Source organism: Crotalus tigris, unplaced genomic scaffold (assembly GCF_016545835.1).
Source record: "Crotalus tigris isolate CLP2741 ecotype Arizona unplaced genomic scaffold, ASM1654583v1 scf7180000017633.3093840, whole genome shotgun sequence".
Taxonomy (NCBI): Eukaryota; Metazoa; Chordata; class Lepidosauria; order Squamata; family Viperidae; genus Crotalus; species Crotalus tigris.
The window spans coordinates 1,276,768-1,297,124 of record NW_024096527.1 but is presented as its reverse complement, the minus strand read 5'-3'; positions in this window follow the sequence as shown (position 1 = coordinate 1,297,124).

Below are 20,357 nucleotides of genomic sequence, written 5' to 3'. Positions count from 1 at the left end.
ACCTCTTGACATAACTAAGTTCTCTTAACCACTGTTGAAGTGTTATTTTTCCCAACCGGTATCTTCTTTTCCTGTAATTAAAGATCATTATTTCCACTTTCTGAATGCTTTCTGATTAATCAGATTAATATTCCCCCTTGCATTTGGCGAATATGGTGTGGCTTTATTCTATGGGACTGTAAATTGCAATTTTATTTTCCCCTTTAGTCACGTTTTTCTAAAGGCAAAACTCTCTGTTTCCCTTTTAAAATCTAATTTCTGGCTGTCTTTTTCCCACTGGGTTCCCTTAAAGCAGTGATTCTCAACCTTTCTAATGCCGCGACCCTTTAATACAGTTCCTCATGTTGTGGTGACCCCCAACACATAAAATTAGTCCTTGACTTACAACAGTTTGCTTAGTGACTGTTCAAAGTTACAACAGCACTGAAAAAAGTGACTTATGACCATTTTTCACACTTATGACTGTTGCAGCATCCCCAGGGTCATGTGATTTACATTCAGATGCTTGGTAACCGATTCATATTTATGATGGTCACATTGTTCCAGGGTCATGTTATCACCTTTTGCAATCTTCTGACTAGCAAAGTTAGTGGGGAAACCAGATTCACTTAAGAACCATGTTATTAATTTAATCTCTCCCTCTTTCTTTCTCCCCCCTCTCTCCCTTTCTCTCTCTTCCTCTTTATTTCTTTCTCCCTCTCTTTCTCTCTCTATTTCTCCCTCTTCCTCTTTCCTCTCCCTCTCTCCCTTCCCCCTCCTTCTTTCTCCCTTTCCCTCTCTCCCTTTCTCTCTTCCTCTCTATTTCTCTCTCCCTCTCTCCCTTTCTCTCTCCCTCTCTCTCCCTTCCTTTCTTTCTCCCTCTTTCTATTTTTCTTCCTCTTTCTGTCTCCCTTTCTCTCTTCCTCTCTATTTCTCTCCCTCCCTCTCTCTCTTTCTCCGTCTCTTTCTCCATTTTTCCCTCTCTCTTTTTCTCTCCCCCTCTCTCTTTCTTCCTCCCTCCCTCCCTCTCTCTCTCTCCGATCAGGGATCGATTTGGAGGTGGGGAGGGGAGTGGCCAAGGGCTACCTGTGTGACCTTGAAGTGGCCACCTTTGGGAGTACCAACACTGCTCCAGCCAGGCTCGAGCTGGGCAGAGCGGGCAATGGGAGAAGAGCGAGCTGATCGCCTTCCTGGCAGCCGGGACTCCGGCGCGCCTTCCCAGCCAGCAGGACCTATGGTAGTGCCGGGATTGCGTGGCTCCCTGGAAAGGAACTTCCTGCCACACTTCTCAGGGGGTGGGGCACCCGGGCACAGGGCCAATCAGGAGCCCCGCAAGGGGGCAAGCCTGCATGAAGAGCCATGCCCTTTCTGTGGGGGAGGGACACGATGAGGGAGCCAACCAATCGTGGGACGAAGATGCTGCTGGAAACGCCATGCAGGAAAAACAGCTGACAGCTGCCTACCGGGCGGCGTGCAAGACTCCGGCATACCCTAGGATTGCCGCCGGTGCCTGGTTAGAGCAGGTGGCCAGCACTCCATCGTGGCCGGCTCTGGCAGGGCGGGGATTCTCTGGCATCATGGAACATGGCACGGCAACGTCACCAATGGGCGGGGCATCCTGAGGCTACCGGCACCTGGTTGAAGCAACTGGCTGGTGCTCCATTGTAGTCGGCTCTGGCAGTGGCGGCAGGGATCCCCCACAACTTGTGGCTTCTGCTGCGGTGCCCGGATTGGTTTCCCACCATGTGGGCATTGGAATGTTTGATCGGTATCGGAGCTCAGTGAGCCCGGAGCAAGGGAGCAGCCACCCCCGCCCACGGCTGTACCCCGACTCACCATCAGATGCCTATCACGGGCAGCTGGCCTGAGCCAACGAGGCATCGGCGATCGCCTCGAGCCACCGCCGCAGCCCGATGAGACCGTGCTGCGCCCGACAGGCAGCGTGTAATGGCCAATGAGTGCTGGGCGGGGGGTTTCTATTGAGTGTGCGGCACATTGTGGCCACTTCGATCGGTATCAGGAGTGGGGAGCGAAGAGCTGAGCTCAATGAGCCTGGAGCAAGGGAGCAGCCCCCCCCACGGCTGACCCCCGAGTCATCATTTTGATCAGCATCAGCAAAACAAATGTGGGCCTCGATTCCCACCTGCAGCCACGGGATGAGTCCTCTGCGAGGGCGCGCGCCATCTGGCTGCTTTGCTTTCCCCTCCGTAAAGCCAGGCACCTTGGGGAGTGGGGGAAAAGACTTGATCCCCGGGAGGCAACGTGAGGGCCATGAGGGGTATTGCAAGCTCACGGGAGAGGAAGAGGAAAAAAAATGGAAGAGAGTGAGGCCGCAACAGAGAGAGAGAGAGAAGGAGGAAAAGAAGGGGGCGGTTGTGAGGTTGGCGCTCAGGGCCGCAACGCAAGCAATCTCAAACAGCTACCTGTGAGTGAATGGCTCTGCCCCCTTCAGGCTCGCACTTGCTTCTGAAGTAAGAAGATGGAGGGAAGGGTGACATGGATCCTGCACAATGAGTCCCTGGGGAGGGCGGGGCCTCACTCTGAGCCTGCGCTCTTCACACGCCCTCAGTAGGGTTCCTGCAGGTCGTCGCCAAGCAGCTTGTTTTCAATTTCAACAAACGAGCTGTGAAGGAGGGGGGGAGGAAGGCGATGCTGCATGGGGAAAGAAAAGCCCTGACTTATGCGACCCCTGTGAAACGGTTGTTCAACCCCAAAGGGGTCGTGACCCACAGGTTGAGAACCGCTGGTATAGGGTTTCCCGCCTGAGCAGTGGGTTGGACTAGATGACCTCCAAGGTCCCTTCCAACTTTATTATTATTATTATTATTGATCATCACACAGTCAGCCAGATGTTCAGACTGGATTTGGCATTTTGTCTACCTATCGAGTCCTTACCCAGGACCTGGGATAGGCAGATGTGGATGTTTGATGGTATTACAGATATCGTCGCAGGATGGAAGCAGTTCCTAGTAAGGCCGCCTTTTGCAATTGACTAATAGCGAATTTGTCAATGCCAATGGTGTTCAAGTGGTGCTCCAGTTGTTTTGGGATTGCACCCAAGGAGCCTATTACTATTGGTACTACCCTTGCTTGCTTTTGCCACAGTCTTTCTATTTCTATTTGTAGGTCTTTGTATTTTGTTATCTTCTCCAGTTCTTTCTCTTCTATTCTGCTATCTCCAGGCACTGCCATGTCCACTATCCAGACTTTTTTGTCTTTCTTATCGACAATTGTTAAGTCTGGGGTGTTATGTTGCAGGTGCTTGTCTGTTTGAATTCTGAAGTCCCAGAGCAGTTTAATTTTATCATTTTCTATGACTTTCTCTATTTTATGATCCCACCAGTTTTTGCTTACAGGCAAATGATATTTTTGCTTACTATTATTATTATTATTATTATTATTACTATTATTATTAATCATTGCACAGTCAGCCAGATGTTCAGACTGGATTTGGCATTTTGTCTACCTATCGAGTCCTTACCCAGGACCTGGGATAGGCAGATGTGGATGTTTGATGGTATTACAGATATCGTCGCAGGATGGAAGCAGTTCCTAGTAAGGCCGCCTTTTGCAATTGACTAATAGCGAATTTGTCAATGCCAATGGTGTTCAAGTGGTGCTCCAGTTGTTTTGGGATTGCACCCAAGGAGCCTATGACTATTGGTACTACCCTTGCTTGCTTTTGCCACAGTCTTTCTATTTCTATTCGTAGGTCTTTGTATTTTGTTATCTTCTCCAGTTCTTTCTCTTCTATTCTGCTATCTCCAGGCACTGCCACGTCCACTATCCAGACTTTTTTGTCTTTCTTATCGACAATTGTTAAGTCTGGGATGTTGCAGGTGCCTATTTGAATTCTGAAGTCCCAGAGCAGTTTATTATTATTATTATTGTTGTTGTTGTTATCACCTTATACCAACCTGGCTGAATGGTTGTCCAAATTATTTCTGAAGATCTCCAGTGACCTGTCATGGACCTGCCCAGGCAATCGCCAGGAGTGGACTGACGTGAAGCCCCCTCCTCCCAAAAATCAATACCATATTGAAGAAAATCTTAGGTTACTTTGACATGTGGTCTTTTGGGTGTGAGTATAAAGCAGAATTGCAAGTAGAGAGCAGCAGACCCATCTCACAGATAGGGAAGGGCATGTTTCTGTTTTAACTTCCCTATTTCTGCCCAACAGTCCCCAAATGCAGCCGCTCCGAGGCCCTGATGGATTCCGCTCTCCATCCAGCTGAGTCACCTGGACAGGAGTGGAAAGTTACAGCTCAACTCTCTCCCTATTGTCTCTTGATCCTGCTTTGGTTCCGCTGCTGAAATTTTAATGTGCCAGCACAAACCGTGTGCAGAATATCAAAGCAAAGAAAGAGTTCCCCCCCCCCCATCAGCCTTTACAATTCCCAACATCTTGATTTTTAAAAAAGCAGCTGAAATGAGAGAATTCTTTGTTTAACTTTCTGGATCCCCCCCCCCCTTGTTTAAAAAAAACAAAAACAAAGGACTGTTTGGTCAGGGCACTTGTTCTCGAAGTATCTACTTCTGCATGGACTTTTGGAATGGAATCAATGCACTCCAAGTTAAACTTTCCCAGTGGAAATTTACCAGTAAATGCTCCCACAGCTGTTATCTTTACTTACCATATGGAAACCATCCAATATTTTCCTGACCAGGGAGTGGGATGGGCTTTGGGAACAGCAGTGGGGCAGAAATAGAGATGATCTGGGGTTCTGATCACCCATTTTGCATGCAGAAAACTTCAAAATGCTTATATCCCTGATTAATAATGCAGTGGATAGTTAATCACTCGGGAAAAAGGGATGTTTCTGAAGGTTTCCTGCCCATCAGTCAGTCAAACTGGCCCTGGGTGGATAAAAGAATTGAAGAAGGAATAGCAGTCTTGTATGTTTCTGAATACACATAGTCCTCAACTTACAACTTACATTTATTTAGTGACACTTCGAAGTTACCACAGTACTGAAAAAAGTGACTTACAACCAGCTCTCACATTTTTAATAGCAATAGCGCTATACATATAATATTTTGCTTCATAGGGTTTTATAGAATCAGCCTATTGCCCCCAACAATCTGGGTCCTCATTTTGCTGGCCTTGGAAGGATGGAAGGCAGAGTTAACCTTGAGCCGGTGAGTATCGAACTCCTGGCTGTGAGCTGAATTAGCCTGCAATACTGCATTCTGACCACTGTGCCACCATGGCTCCTATAATCATCACAGCATCCCACAGGCATGTGATCAAGATTTTAGGCACTTGGTAACCAGGATAGATTTATGACAATTGCAGCATCCCAGGTTCATGTGATTATCTTGAGACCTTCCAAGTTGGCTTCCATCAAGCAGTCAATGGGGGAAGCTGGGTTTGCTTAATGACCACTTAACAAGCATGGCAAAAAGCCCATAAAATTGGGCGGGGCTCACTTAACATCTGCCTTGCTTAGCAACAGAAATTCTGATCTCAATATGACATATTCACAATTGTTTCCTTAGCAATATAGGTAGTCCTTCAATTATGACCATAACGGACCCTGCCCATCACAGTCGTAAATCACGACAGTTGCAAAATGGATGGGTCATATGTTCAACTCAATTTTACCATCTTTTTTGTGGCAGATGTTAAGTGAACACTGAGGTTGTTAAGTAAACCAATGGTTCACTACAAGGCACAATTTTGCTAAAAACCAGAGGTAACTGCTGGTTTTCACCAAAAAATGTTTTTAAAATACAGTGACAACTCAGAAAGCTGCAAATGGCCGTAAATGCAGTTTGGTTGTTGAACCTTTGAAGTCTGGTCACATGAGTTGAGGGGGGGACTGACCACTGGAACTTGCAACTGGGGTGATAAGTAGCGCCCAAGTAAGTGAATTTATGACTCTGAATGGTTGGTAAGCAACCGGTTGTAAGTCGAGGATTATCTATAATGCAAACATGACAAGGCTATCTGCATGGGATGGTCAAAAAAGTCAAAATGGCAGTCAAAATACACATAAAAACCCAGGCCGAATTTTGATTGCATGATTCTGGAAATTATCTTGGCCCTGTGGACATCTCTGCAAATAGTTTACTTCTGTTTTTTCTAATAATATTTTAAAACTTTCCAGTTTAGTTGCCAGCCCTGAGAATTGCTATAATCTCCTGTCTGGGTATTAACTAACTTTGCTTTTGATAGTCAGTGGAATTCTGCTTGGTGCTACAAGCCACCCTCACATTCTCCAGTCAGGACAGTGGCAGACACAGATCTTCTGGTGGCATTTTTAACTGACCCATCCACCTCAAACCATTTTTCCATAAGGTAGACTGTTTCTCAACTCCAGCAACTTTAAGATGTGTGGACTTCAACTCCCAGAATTCCACAGCCAGCATGGAGTTGGTCAAGAATAGCCTTTGCAGGATTTGATTACAGGTTGTCCTCCACTTATGATGGCAACTGGGACCAGGATTCCCATTGCTCAGTGATCCAGTTATAAAGTACAATCACATTGCTTTGTGGTGGCAATCCCTGCAGTCCTAGCTGCTGTTAACTGAATTCCGCATTTGTTAGGCGATGCAACTTCCTGCTGACTTCCCACAACCAAAGTCAGTTGGGGAAACCAACAGGAAGTCCCAGGCCAGAAAGCAGGGAAATGGCTATTGCTATGTGTGCAAGAGGTGCTGCATGGATCAGAGAGGTTCAGGGAGGATCAAGGGCATGCATGATAGTGCAAGGAAGGCACGGTGAGGTTCAGGGAAAGTGCGTGAGGATGTGTAAGGGGCTGGCACAGTGCGAGCACAGAAAATAGCAGGGGAGGGGGGAGGGAGACTTACCCGTGACTTCCAACCTTCGCTGCCAGCTTCTCCATTGACTTTCTAGGGAAGCCAGCAGGAAAGTTTGTAAAAGGCAACTGCATGATCACAGGGTGCTGCAGCCTGTTGCCAAGCACCCAGATTGTGATCACATGACCAGGGGGATGCTGGGACTGAAGTAAATCTGAGCATGGGTCTAATCACCACTCCTTCAGCGGGTATGGTAATTTTGAAGGTCACTGAACAAAAGGAATATTTCATGCTCTGACTTGATAACAAGTAAATTCCTAATTATCTCTTAGCCATGATGTTTAGGAAGAAACACCTTGTGCAGAGCTTGACTATTGAGGATATAAATCAGGGGTTCTCAACCTTGGCAACTTTAAGTCTTGTGGACTTCAACTCCCAGAATTCCTCAGCCAGCAAGCTGGCTGAGGAATTCTGGGAGTTGAAGTCCACAAGACTTAAAGTTGCCAAGGTTGAGAACCCCTGAATGAATAAATGAACTAAAGGCTTCAAGAAATGGTCAGTGAGTAGTTCTATTTGGTTTTATAAACCAAAGAGGTGTGTTGAATTCACCAGCTGGATTTTGCCTGGTGCTTCCCTCACTTTAAAAGCAAGCTTTTGCTCCTTTTGGGTTGTTATGTTTTGGCTGCTGGATTAAGAATGTCTCCTCTCCAGAATTGCTTTGCTTGCCTTCCTGTGACCCAATGCCTGCCGCAGGCTTCATATCAGCCATTCCAAGCGTGCCAAAAGGGGTGGGAAGGGGGGGGGGTCAGACAGAATCTTCTTTCCCACTGCCTGCTAATGCCCTGGTCAGAGAAGGGGGAAAAAAAGGAAGAAAAAAAATAACCTTTCCAAGTTGGACATAGTAGTGTTTGTAACAATTGTGGCAGATTTTAAACTGTATTTCTTTTTATTACACAAATTCACAATTTTTTTCTTTCTTGAGAATTGGGATTTTTTTTTTGAAGTTTCCATCAAATTATGCTCTTGTATTTATAAAAAAACAAACCCTGATCTTTTAGATACAACTATTTCTAAACAAGAATTGTAAGCACTGTAATTCTATTCGTCTCCAATTTTAGGGGCTTCCGCTTCAATTGCCCTCCCCCCCCACTCCCCCGGCCAGCAGGTTCTCAAAAATGGAATGATACAATGCACAATATAACCATGAAAAACATTACTATACAAGCTTTCAAGAGAGTAGGGGCCATTAAAATAGTTGCATGCAGGGTACGGAACTTTGATTTCTTTGTGGAACCACCTTGACTTTATTTTTTTAACCAAACTCAGGGGAATCCTCTGTTTGCAAGTGCTGGGACCGCACCTTGATGCAATGAGAGGATTCAAGAGCGCCAAAATCCTCAAAAACAATCTGAAGTCGGTCTGATAATTTTTGATAAGATTCACTTTCCTGGAGTGGGAAATTAAGAATGATCATCAATGATGATGGAGGCAGCTGAGGATCAGCAGGCACAATTAAAACAACCCATCCAGGAGAAGTAATTCTAAAAATGAAACCTGCAAAAAGACGAGAAACAAAAACCTCCAGTGATGGAGACCCATGACTTCTGGAGGCCAACCATTCCACTGGTTAATTGTTCTCACTGTCAAGAAATTACTCCTCAGTTCTATGTCGAATCTCTGTTTGTTAAACTTCCATCCGTTACTTCTTGATATGCCTTCAGATGGTTTGGAAAATCGGCTGATCCCCTCTTTTCTGTGACAGCCCCTCAAATACTGGAAGACTGCTATCGTGTCATCCCTATTCCTTCTCTTCGTTAGACTAGACATATCCAGTTCTGGCAACCATTCATATGTTTTGGGCTCCAGTCCCCAAATCATTTTTGTTGCTCTTCTCTGCACTCTTTCTAGAGCAGTGGTTCTCAACCTTTTTAATGCCGCAACCCCCAACCGGTCGTAAATCGAGGACTATTCAACCAGTCGTAAGTCGAGGACTACTCAACTGGTGCAGCACCATTTGCAGACTGGGACTTTTGGCGGGCTCAGCAGGGCAGAGACAGCCTGGACAATTCCTATTGGCTTTTGAAAGCCAATAGAATTAGACTCTATTCAAGAGAGTCTATTCTACTGGCTTTCAAAAGCCAATAGAATAAAAGGGAGTAGCACAGCTAAGGAAAAGGGAGAAAAAAATGGCGGACTGCATCGTTTGGCGACCCCCGTGAAATGGTCGTTTGACCCCAAATGGGGTCCTGACCCACAGGTTGAGAACCACTGTTCTAGAGTCTCAACATCTTTTTTGCATTGTGGTGATCCCAACTAGTTGCAGTATTCCAAGTGTGGGTCTTACCAGTGCAATATAAAGCAATACTAACTCTCCATCTGAGGGTAGGACAAGAAGTAACAGATGGAAACTCATCAAGGAGTGATCCATCCTAGAACTAAGAAGAAATTTCCTGTCAGTGAGAACAATTAACCAGTGGAACGGCTCACCTCCAGAAGTTGTGAGTGCTCCATTACTGGAGGTTTTTAGGAAGAGATTTGAATAACCATTTCTTCTGAATGGTTTAGAGACTCCTGCTTGAGCAGAGGGTTGGACTAGAAGACCTCCAAGATCCCTTCCAACTCTGTTTATTCTCAATTCTAAAACCAGTTCTGTACTGTTGACCGGAAAATTGTTGAGCCTGATGTCAGATGATGTCTTCTGACCTATATAAATGTGGAGGACTGGCAGACATGGAGATGGGGATGATGTGGTCAGCTGAAGGCTGCAAGGAAACTTATAAAAAAAAAATTACAAGGACATATATAGTCAGAACATGGACACGGGGATGGGGGTGGGAGTGAAACAAATACATTAAAATGGGGAAAAGGCTACTAAAATGAGGACCCAGATTGTTGGGGCTATATTAGAGAGTGCTATAAAGCACTATGAATCAGTATATAAGCCTAAGAGCTATTGCTATTGCTATGCCTTAGAAATAAGTGACTTTAGGTAGATTTGAATTCAGGGCATGATCTATGAAAGTGATTCTCAAAAAGGACAATACTCCACAGGTGCTTTGCTGAACCCCACAGAATCTTTAGTTATAAATGTTTTGCTGAAAGAAGGAAAAAATGAACTTGTGATTTATGGGATTGACAATTAGAAAGAGTAGACAATGAAAAGAACGAAATTATGATATAATCTTAGTGAGAGAGGGTAAAATATAAGGGCATTTATGACCGATATTAAAATTGGAAGATGCTTCTTTATCATATTTTTTTCCCTTTTCTTTCTCATCTATTCACTCTTTTTCTTTATTCCTTCTCTAGAATTGATATTGTTTTTAGCTTTCATAACATGAATTTACTTATTCATTAAATTTATATGCTGCCCATCTCACTCTAAAAAGCGGCTCTGGGTGGCTTAAAATTAAAGTAATATTTAAAACATTAAATACAAAAGCAGGAAACAAAAAAGGCAAGATCTTTCTTCTCAATTAATCTACCAAACATCTCCATCAAGACCCCAAATTATCTGGCAGAGTCAGAATAAGCAAAAGCAATCTATGCATTCATCAAGAGAAAACTTTGACTAGAAGGCACCACACTTCCCAAGGAAAAACATAGAAGAACAGGGTTGGAAGGGACCTTGGAGGTCTTCTAGTCCAACCCCCTGCCCACGGGTATAGGAGATCCTATACCCATGGTGGTGAACCTATGGCACATGTGCCACAGGTGGCACGCAGAGCCCTCTCTGTGGGCACGCGCATCATTGCCACAGTCCTAGGCCTTCAGCTGGGTTTTATAAAACCTTTTCGCTTTAGGCCTCCACCGCCGTGTGCAACAAAAAAAGAAGGTTCAATCAATCAATTTCAACTTCTCGCGGGAAAAAAAAAAGCTCTCGCAAAGTTGGAATTGATTGATTGAACTTTTTAGTCCCACCCAGTCTGCCGTTACCACCGCAGCCACGCCCACCCAGTGGGCCACTCCAACCCAATGTGCCACGCCCACCCGACGATACATAAGTGGGTTTTGGATTGCAATTTGAGCACTTGGTCTCTAAAAGGTTCGCCATCACTGTCCTATACCATTCCGGATCTGGGATCTTCTCCAGAAATCGTGGAGATTTTTAAGAAGAGGCTAGACAGTCACTCGTCTGAGATGGTATAGGTTCTCCTGCTTGAGCAGGGGGCTGGACTAGAGGACCTCCAAGGTCCCTTCCAGCTCTATTCTATTCTAATTAGAGCAGTAGAAGTAGCAGTAGAAACACAGCATGCTGCAGCTTTCAATGAGGGGTAAACTGAAAGGACAATTGTGAAACAACTGTACCTATCTCCAGCAAAGGATTAGGTAGGTTGCATTGTGTTCTAAAATCTAAACAACACCTTCCAAGCGACCAGATGGCTTCCATTTGAAGATTTTGTGTAAACGTAAGGGCTAAACCCCAACAGGAATCCTCCTACTAATAACTGAACAAATTAGAAGGAAAAGCGGGTGCCTTTTAAAGATTCCCATTTTAAGAGCATGAGATTCTTAGAATATTCACCAAAAGGATAATTAGCCGACCCCTTCTCCTCTCCCATGCTTCCTGCTCCCATTCTGCCCATCTTTTTAATTTCATATTATTGCACTTACATAGTTTGTTTTTATTGTTTTATTCCTTTGTTGTTATTACGTTTACATTTTTTATCTCCCCCCCCCATTTTATTGTTGTAAGACATCCAGAGAAGGTCCATGGTGAGATGGGCAGCAAACAAATTTAATGAACAAACCAACAGGTAACTTTCTTGTAACCTGGGAGATGAGGGAGAAGAAGAGATCGGTGCCCCTTTAAGGGAGAACTGTGAGGACCCTGTGGACCCTTTCTGACTGTTGTATATTCTCCCCTTGAGAAGTTAAGGAAGAAATCAGAAACTGCAGCACTGCTGTTTGTCAAGAAGAATTAGGCAGGAGAAATGGGGAGCCCCCTTCCCTCCCCTCTGGCTGGCTGATGGCCAGAGCAGCTTTCGGGCTGTTGTGGCTAAGGAAACAAGTGGAAATCTACTCAACTTGGCATCGCTCAATGGGACCAAAGAACCCAGACAAAGAAATGTGATTTTTGGAGCCCAAAATTTGCTGAGGTTAGGGAATTCCAATGTAGAGCTTGGATTTCCTTGTTGCAGGACTGAACAATGTGTGATGGGATGGGGAAGGTGGGTGGGGAGGGAGGGGGGGAGGAATTAAAGAAACTGTTCCCAGCCTTCCCTTGCAAGCAAACAAGGCCCTCGCTTTCCGAATGATGCCACTGCTTTACTGATAAGGAGAAAGAATTGTTTTTTTTTTAACCTCCAATCGGTCACAACGTTGAACAATAAGAAAGCATTACTGTAGGTGGAAGAAAAAGAAGGAAGCCCTTTGGAACTGACTTCCTGAGGAAGACTCCCCACTCTGCTTGCTTTGTAGAAGTTGTAATTTTTTTTTCCCCAAAGGGAAGCTGACATTGGGCAAAGCTCCAGCCTCCAACAGAATCTGCGTTTAAAAAAAAAAAAAAAAGGCTTCCTGGCCCAGGCAGCCTTGCAAAGGCATTCTTAGAAAATAAAAGTGGCTTGGTTTGGTTTTAAGTGTCTCCATCTGTCCTGATGAAAATCCTGCATAAAGTGAGGAAGTGAGAGGTGAAAAAGCTACTTTATCAATTAGCCTTGTGCTAAACTGGCCACACCCAACTCAGCATGTGGTTGGTGAACAACCTCTTTTCTCCCGCCTTCAGACAATTTTGTAGGGTTTAATCACATTGCCCTTTATTCTCCCCTATAATAAAAGAGTGAAACATAGGAAAATGTTAACATTCTGAGGATTTAGTTGTTTAATTAATGCATATGGCCTCCCATGTCATATACTATACATTCAGATTGGTCTAGTACACGGGTCGGCAACCTGCGGCTCCAGAGCCGCATGTGGCTCTTTGAGCCTTCTCCTGCGGCTTCCAGCCTCCTACGCCATTTGGAGAGAGAGAGAGAGGGGGGGGAGGCACTTGCGCTTCCCTTCTCTCTTTCTCTTCCCCTCCCTCCCTCTCTCTCTCTTTCCCTCTCCCTCTCTCTCTCTCTCTGAGTGGGGAAAGAGGACTGGCAGACCAAGGGCAGGAGAGAGTCAGCTCAATTATAATATGTATCAGCTTGTCGGAGAACAGTGTGAAGCCAGCTTTAGAACAGCGTGAAGCCAGCTTGCCAGGTGAGCAGAAGATCGGAGAGAGGGAGAGGGGGGGGGAGAGAAAGGGAGGGAGACAAAGAGAGGGAGCGAGAGAGAGGGAGGGAGGGAGGGAGAGAGAGAGAGAGAGAACTCATGCACAGCAGCCTTATTTCTTTTTAATTAAACTTTTCAATCAAGCTTCCCCCCCTCACACGCGCAGGTTTTGCGGCTCCCAGTGTTTTCTTTTCTCTGGGAAACGGGTCCAAGTGGCTCTTTGAGTGTTTAAGGTTGCCGACCCCTGGTCTAGTAGTTAAGGCATCAGGCTAGAAAGCGGGAGACCATGAGTTCAGGTCCTTCCTTAGCCATGAAAGCCAGCTGGGTGATTTTGGGCCAATCACTTTCTCTCAGTCCAACCCACCTCACAGGGTTGTTATTGTTAGGAAAACAGGAGGAGGAAAGTGTGTTGCATATGTTCGCCACCTTGAGTTATTTGTAAAAATAATAAAGATGAGATACAAACAAAGAAATAAGACTCTGGATGACCGATAATCAAAATTAAATCGAAACACCCAACATTTAAAAACAACACCCATAACATAAAAAGAGTTGATCAGAACATTCCACATTCAAATCACTGTTATGTTAACTGGACTCCCCCATGTGCCATGGCCCCAGGCTAGATGGCAAAGTCACGTTTTTAAGATCCTATTCCAGTCTTTTAAAATATTTAACACCTCCTTTTCTGCAACTATTCCAGATGGAGTCAAGATCTAGTAGGATCTTACAATTGAACTCCATAACAGAATAACAAGAGTTAGAAGGAACCGTGGAGATCTTCTATCTAGTCCAATCCCCTGCTCAAGCAGGAAACCCTATAGCAGTGGTGGCGAACCTATGGCACAGGTGCCAGAGGCGGCACTCAGAGCCCCCTCCGTGGGCACGCACACCGTCGCCCCAGTCCTAGGCCTTCAGCTGGGTTTTATAAAACCTTTTCGCTTTAGGCCTCCGCCATGTACAAAAAAAAAAGTTCAATCAATCAGTCAACTTCTCGCGGGGAAAAAAAAAGATCTTGCAAAGTTGAAATTGATTGATTGAACTTTTTAGTCCCACCCAGTTTGCCATTATCACTGCAGCCATGCCCACATAATGGGCCACACCCACCCGGCACCCGACGATGCATAAGTGGGTTTTGGGTTGCAGTTTGGGGACTCGGTCTCTAAAAGGTTCGCCATCACTGCCCTATGCCATTTCAGACAAATGGTTTTCCAATCTCTTCTTAAAAATCTCCAGTGTTGGACCACCCACAACTTCTGGAGGCACATCTTTAAACTTAAGAGAAAGACATTGTGATTTGGGTTTTTTGTTATCAGTCCTTTGCTCACTTTTCACCTCGTGGCTTTAGTTCTGTCATACTGCAAGAAAAACTTTGGTCACCTGTTTCAAACAAGAGAACATATTGGTCAGACCTTTATAAAAACTTTCTTCTTCTGTCTTCTATTAAAGATAAAGTCCTTGGGGGTAAAACCCAGGTTTCCTTTCTTTGCAGTTGTTTCTACGGAGAAATTTGCTTGACTTGGTGCTTCCAAACATGATCTCCTGTAAGCATATCTCCACCCTGGCCTTGGCCTGATTACTTTCATTATTTGATATTTTTTGGGGAACTTGGTTTATTTAGGCATAAATGCTATGCAAATAAACATTCACTAGTAAAATAACAATAGAGTAGAATTTGCTTTGTTCTTATTAGCAGCTGCAGCACTAATTTTCATTCTTTGCAAAATCAGTTTCCTGCTTGGTCCCTGCCCCAATCCTGCAGGAATTGCTTCCCTTTTGAACTGCGCTTTTTAGAAAGGTTAGATGTCCTTAAACATATTCCCAGGATATGATATCTGCCGATCAATTTCACTTGGTTCAGTTGTTAGTATCTGTTAGTAAATCCGCATTAAATAACAAGGTTGTCTCAATATTTCTGGAAGAAACCAAATTGCAGAAGCTCCATTGGCATCATAAAACAAAAAAAAAAAGCTTTTAAGAAATTGTTCCTGTTCCATCCAGGAATCTGAATTAAGGCATTCCTGAAATGAACTGTTAGACCAGTGGTTCTCAAAGTTGCCAACTTTAAGATGTGAGGACTTTAATTCTCAGAATTCCCCAGAACTCCTCCAGAAGAGTGTCTATTTTCAGCTACTTCTGAAAGGCAGCGAAAGCTAGCTAATCTAATTTCTAACAAAAGGCTATTTCCCAGAACTCACCAGGCAGCAAAGAATTCTGGGAGTTGAAGTCCATACATCTGAGAAACACTGTTCTAGAGATTTTGCTTGGATATCCAGAGGAGAAGAATCCATCTCCTCCTGAGGTAACTGATTCTGTAGCCCACCAATTCTTGTTGGGCCATTTTTTCTAACATTCCTTCCTCTTAATTATTCTGCATTCTTCTTCTTTAGATGTAGGAGAAAACCCTTGATCTTCCTCTTGATGATATCTTTTCATGAGCTTTAGGAGCTTTAGCATTCCTCTCTCAGGCTTCTTTTTGAAGTCTAAATATCCTCAGAATTTCTTTCTTTCATAAGTCAAAGAGCTAAGCAGGACTTGGAGATACCTCAATGAGCGTGTATACAGAACATTAATGGAGGGTGCCATGTTCAGCTCCTACCTAATCCACCAGGAGTTTAAAAAAGTGGTTTCCAGCTGTGCCATTGGGCAAAGTAAGCATTGGCAAGGTTTGGGTGTGTGCGTGTGTGAAAGGGTCTCTACTTCTATTAACTTCTATTAACTATGTCTGCCTGATACATGCGTGCATGTACATGGTTCTTGATTTTCAAGATCACTCACTTTTGGGCAAATTAGGTGGGATTTTGTGGTCATTGTGGCCAAAAGTCATCTTTCTCATTTCTCCAAGGGAAGCTTCACCGTGTGTGTGTGTGTGTGTGTGTGTGTGTGTGTGTGTGTGTGTGTTGCAACTTCTAAGGTTGGCTTTTTGCCAGGAGTGGGATGAGGAAGGCTGACTGCAGAAGTGCTCTTACACCCAGAAGAGCTGTTTCCTAAGTTATGGTGGCTGTTTAACATGCATGTCCCACAGTTTTTGCTGCTAGGACATGCTAGATGCTTAGGACATGCTAGTTGCTTATCCCTAACAAAGGAGGCCTCTGTCCTGGGGGAGAGGGTGAGCCTTGCTAGCCAGCACCCTCACATTAAGGACGACCTTGAAAGAAGCTTCTTAGCCAGCATTCCAGCACTGAAGCTGCTTGCAGGAGCACCATGGGTGTCCCAGCTGAAAACCACCTTCCTTAGTGGTAAATAAGCTGAGGAAGCATCTCCTCATCCTTAACACAATTGGTAGGGGGGGGGGTTGGAGAGGAGGAGATGCAGAGCTCTGTTGGTGCTGGAAGAGCTGCTTCTAAAGCCAGAAGAACTGGCCCTTCCTCCCTCTTGCCATGGATGGGCTGAGAAGTGGGCCTCCAGCTGCCAGGAAGCAGCACCCACTAACAAATAAGCAGGTTTAAATTAACATGGAATTAAATATCTATTAAGAATGTGATCATTCCTCACAGGGTGAATTATTTCCCCTATCACTTGAAAAGTGACTACAGGCATTCCTCAACTTACAACCATTTGTTTAGCGAACATTCAAAGTTACAATGGCATTGAAAAAAAGTGACATAACCAGTTCTTACACTTACAACCGTTTCTGTATCCCTGTGATCAAAACCGAGCCACTTGGCAACTTATATCTATTTAAGATAGTTGCAGCATCCCAGGATCATGTGATCACCCTTTGCGACCTTCCCAGCTGGCTTCCACCAAGCCAAGTCAATGGGAGAAGTCAGATTTGCTTAATGACTGCATCATTCACTTAACAACTGCAGTGATTGGCTTAACAACCATGGCAAAAAATAAAATCAGGTCTGATTCATTTAACTGCTTTGCGTAGCAACAGAAATCCTGGTCCCAATTGTAGTTTCAGTTGAAAACTACCTGTATTTGGAAACAACCTTTGACAGGATCCGGGGGCCAAGCTCCAATTTGCAGAGGATGGTCTGAGGTCCCTGGGGACTCAGACTCTTCTCTTGCTTAACATTTAAGGCAGGGGTCTTCAAACTTGGCCCTTTCATGACTTGTGGACCAACTCCCAGAATTCCTCAGCCAGCGTGCCAGGGCTGCAAAAATCCAGAGAACAACAAGAGGGCAACAAAGAGGATTTTCTGCACCTGTTGGAGCCGCTTTATGGCCATCTGGAAACTTTGCAGTCCAGCTCAGATTGCCTTAGCTAAGACTCCATAAGGAACTTGTGGCACTCAAGGAACAGCTAGTTCCAAGGCTGTAGTTTGGTTCTTTCCTATAGTGAGGAAATGCACTACATGGATAAAGAGCCAAAAGACTTGGCAAGGAAATGTTCTTGTTTTTCTACAAATGAATTGTTGAATGAGATGTCGGTTTGGGTGGGTTTGGGGCTGATATCGTCTGCCTCCCTCCTCATGCCTTTAATTATTTAAAGCTTGGGTCCTTGTTAGACCACCCTAGAGGAAAAATACTGGATGACACTTGGAGGCTTTTCAAGAATGAGCAGGCTCAGGCCAATGCCACAGGATCCAGGATGAAAAATGAGAAACTTCTTGTCCCAAGAATTCTGGGTCAACTTCTCTCTTGAAATCAAGTATTAATTTAATTAAAATATTTATTCAAGGAGGATTATGGGGTGGGGTAGGGTTTTAAAAAATATCAAGACAGTGGCTATCCTTGGACAGACAAAGCTTGGGAAAAAAGAGATAGGGTTTTGATGTCACAGGCATAGCTACAATCTTGACAATTTTTTTTTACAGCAGCTCCACCCTTTTGCAAATGCCCCTAGACCCAGGCATGTCAAACTCGCAATGTCATGTGACATCACGTGACATATCGGGACTTTTTCCCCATTGCCGGCAATGAGGTGGGCGCAGTTTCGGCGTGATGCATCCGGCTCGCGGGCTGGCAGTTTGACATGCCTGTCCTAGACTTATATACAGTTCCATCTGATACTGACTCTGATCAGCTTACATAGCCTATTTCTGTAAACAGGGTTAATAAATTAACTAACCTTGTTTACAGAAATAAATATAGCACTACTTACAGAAGTAAATTCTGCACTGGGAAGACCACATTTGGAATACTGCACCCGGTCATCTGGTCACCACAATACAAAAAAGATATTGAGACTCTAAAACAGTGATTCTCAACCTTTCTAATGCTGTGACTCCATAATACATTTCCCCATGTTGTGGTGACCCCCAAGTGGGTGTGGCCACCAATAAGAGGGAGTAGGACAGCTAGGGAAAAGGGAAAAAAAATGCCGGACAGCATGGTTTGGTGACCCCCGTGAAATGGTCATTCGACCCCAAATGGGGTCCCGACCCACAGGTTGAGAACCACTGCCCTAAAAAGAGTGCAGAGAAGAGCAACAAAGAAGAGCAACAAAGAAGATAAGGGTTCTGGAGGCTAAACTGAACTGTGAACAATTAAGGGAACTAGGTATGTCCAGTCTAATGAAGAGGAGGTTAGCTGTGGTATGATAGCAGTCTCCCAGTATTTGAGGGGCTGTCAAAGAGAAGAGGGGGTTAATCTATTCTCCAAAGTACTTGAGGTCAGGACAAGAAGTAACAGGTGGAAGATCATTAAAAAGAAATCCAGAACTAAGAACCTTGAACTAAGGAGAAATTTCCTGACAGTAAGAACAATTAATCAATGGAGTAGTTTGTTTGCCAGAGTTGTAGATGCTCCATTGCAGGAGATTTTTAAGAAGACATTACAAAGACATTTGTCTGGAATGGTATAGGACCTCTTGCTTGAGTAGGGGCAGTAGTGGGTTTCAGCTGGTTCGCACTGGTTCGACAGAACCAGTAGCTAAATTTTGCTGAGTTCGGAGAACCGGCTGAATGCACACTGCTTCCGGAAGTCCAGTCTAGGCCTTGGATGCCCGGAGGAGGCCTCCTAGGCCTAGAACAGCCTGCCGGAAGTGCTTGGATGCCACTTCCGGAAGTCCGTTCTAGGCCTTGGAGGCCCAGGCCTGCATCCAATAAGAGAACCAGTTGTTCAGGTATTTTAATCCCATCACTGAGTAGAGGGTTCAAATATAAGACCTCCAAGATCCCTCTAACCCTATTAGTCTATGTTCTAAATACACAAAAACCAGTAACAGGGTAATATTATAACTTAATGCCAGAGATTGCTAAAAATGTGCATTTCAAACAAAAAGTAAAGGTAAAGGTTTCCCCTGTCCGGTCGTGGGGTGGTATTCATCTCAATTTCTTAGACGAGGAATCCAGCGTTGTCCAAAGACATTTCCATGGTCATGTGGCCAGCATGACTGTATGCTGAGGCACACTGAATGCTGTTACCTTTCCATTGAAGTAGTACCTATTTATCTACTTGCATTTACATGCTTTTGAACTGCTAGATAGGCTGGAGCTGGGCCAAGGAACGGGAGCTCACCCTTGGGTCTCGAACCCAGGCTATCAACTTTAACCACTGAGCCATCACGCCCCCTATTATTTCAAACAACCCCTCCACTAAACAGTTCATAGAATTTCTGCCCTGCTTAAAAAAAAACCCCTCAGATTTTAATGGCCTTTCTACAATTCATTGAAAGTGCTGAATAGATGGATCTTGAGGGGAGGGGCAAATGCTGTTCTCTAGGAGGATAGTAGTTATAAAGAACACCTCTAAGGCCCCCACTTACTGGATCCTCTTGTGAAGGGGCCTGGAGAAGACCTCTTCTTCCAACAGCCAATATTGTATGGTCAGGTGATGGTTTCTTGAGGAGAGGATGCACCACTATCTCCTTCAAGGCAAAAGGGAACCCCCTTGCTCAAGGATGCTTTCTCCACTGCCTTGACTGAATTGCCTGACACCTGTCTGGGGTTTTGAGCAATCATGCTGGCTGGGGAATTCTGGGAGTTGAAGTCCACACATCTTAAAACTGCTGAGGTTGAAAAACACAACTCTTAGAGATCCTCTTACTGAATTTTGGGTTATATGATTCTCTGGAAGATTTAGATTACACTGTTTTCCATTTCTCAACTTCTGTAAGCTTGTTCTGTAGAACCTGAAAGCTCACAAAATCTTTTTTGTTTCTTTATCCAATACACATATTGGGCAACTATGTTTTTTGGATGAAAGAAAAGAACAATGGGCAGCAGTCTCTCCCTGCGGGGCTTTTCAGAACACAAACAGGCTTAAGTACAAATTGTTATGAATGTAATGTGATGGGGGGGTGGGGGTGGGTGGATTAGAAGAGGGTACATTCCAGGACTACAGTACTGTGGTCTCTTGCCAGTTCTCCCTAAGGAATGGGGTCAATTGATAGAGGATTTAAAAAGCAGATTATCTTTGCAAGTCTTCCCTTTTTGCTTCCAAAGAGCTAAAACTTTAACTAGCTTAATGCAATGGATCTTAGAGCAGATTAGGGAATACCAGATCCAGAATAACTAAGATAATTT